The sequence below is a fragment of the Phoca vitulina genome, unplaced genomic scaffold (assembly GCF_004348235.1).
Source record: "Phoca vitulina isolate PV1807 unplaced genomic scaffold, GSC_HSeal_1.0 scaffold59, whole genome shotgun sequence".
NCBI lineage: Eukaryota > Metazoa > Chordata > Mammalia > Carnivora > Phocidae > Phoca > Phoca vitulina.
In genome coordinates, this window is record NW_022589762.1 from 1,068,181 (window position 1) to 1,070,142 (window position 1,962).

Genomic DNA, 1,962 nt, shown 5'->3' on the forward strand with positions numbered 1-1,962 from the left:
CTGCAGGGGACCGGCCCTGGGCTTCCTCTTCCGCCGAGAAGCTCGGAGTTGGCTCTTCTTCGCCGGCTTCCGGCTTACAGCCTCCCAGGGGGCGGGCCGCCGAGGGGCAGGGCTTGGGCCCGGGACCCGGTGCCGCGCTGGGCCCTCCTCCGGCCGTGCGTCCAGGTGCGCGCTCCTCCCCGCGCTCCTCGGCCGGGCCTCCGCGCCCGCCCGCCCGTTTCCCGACGACCCGGCCGCTGCAGTCGCCTGGCTCTCGGGTCCCCTCCCGTTCTCAAGTTTCATCCTGGCTCTTACCCGCGAGCCTCGGCGCCCGACTTTAGTCCCTTTCCGCTTTGCCCTCGTCCCTGATTAGGCTTCTCTGGGCTTTCTTCTTGGTCCCTGGACGTCAGGCCCCAGCTCGAGACTCCAAGGAAGTCCGTTTTCGTAGTCCCTGTCCCGCTATTCCCACCCCCTGGCCACTCCGGGGTCTGGCTCTGCTTTCCCTGGCTTTCCTTTCGTTTCTCAAGCACCGGCGGCTGCCGGCTCCGACACATTTTCTCGGTTGGGTCCCGGGGGGAGGAAATGGGAACAGTCATTCCTCACACAGTTGGCGCCCACTCTGCGAGACTGGATTGCCGGGGGGCAGGCCCCGGGTTTGGGACCATTCTGCGTGCCCACAGCGCCCCAGACCGCCGCATTTCCCGAGACTTACTCCACGTCCGCTGGCGGACGGCCCCCGTGATCCCAGCTCCTAGTCTCCCGTCCTGACGACCGATGATCCTCTGTAGCGAGAGCTGACTGCATGCTCTCGCGTCCGGACCCCCAGACCATCCACCATCCATCCCAAGTCGGGCGCGCGTCTCCCCTCTCCTGGCTCCCTCCAGGCCCCAGCCCGGGCTTGCGGCTTCGAGCCTCGGCCTCCCGGGTTTCACCCTGCCCGCTCCTGGCACATGCGCCTTTCGCAAACTGCTTCGTATCCCCTTCCTCAGTTTCCCTACACCCACCGTCGCCCGCATTTTCTTCCCGTTCAGGTCTAATCGCCTCGCCTGACCTTTGACACCCACGGAATCTAGGCGTGCTTGGCTTTTCCCTGCGTTTCGCACTCATCCGGACTGGATGGAGCTGCCAGGTCTGGGGCGGTGGCTTTTCTCACTGTCCCAAGCAGCCGCCGCCCCTTCCCGCTGCCCAAGGCCCGCTGGCGACCCTCTGCTAGACCCCGCCACCTGACAGGCCGCGGCTCGATTAGGCCTCAAGCTCCGTGGTCTCCGAACATCTTTACTTGTTTATTTCTAAAAGAAGTCTGGAAAACTCTGCATCCTCTCACCCATTTTTAAGATGACACCTAAAACTTTTCGTCCTGTACTTAAACAGATGTAGAGGATATAAATGTTCTTAAAATTTGACATTTGTAGTGGGCAGCGTCTGAGATGGCTCCCGTGATCCCCCGTCCTGGTAGTCACATCCTTTTGTATCTCCCTCCCCTTGAGTGTGGCCTGAGCCTCTTGCCTTGATTCCAGCAATAGAATACCAATAGAATAAGACAAATGTGACGTGAGAGGATGTCACTTACAGGATTAGGCTAAAAAGACCATGGCTTCTGTTGTTCAGCCTCTTTCTGGGTTGCGGTGAGCTGCCGTGCGAGAGGCCCAAAGTCAAGGAATTGAGAAAGGCCTCAACAGTCAGTTAGAAATCGAGGTCCTCATTTCATAATTATAAGCATAATTGATCAAAATAATGTAAACATGATGCAAGTTTTGATAAGTAGCTATTAAACATAGTAACAAACTGTTATTTGAAATTCACTTCTTATGAAAGGAAGGGTTTTTTTGTCATGTATCAGTGGACCAATACTGCTTATTCATAGAATGGGACTGCATTCAGCATTTTAAATATTTTACATGTAAGCCTTGAAAACTTTGTTTACATAAATAATTATGACACTAGTTTTGTCATAACCATGTTACTCAATTCTTTGAACCCCTT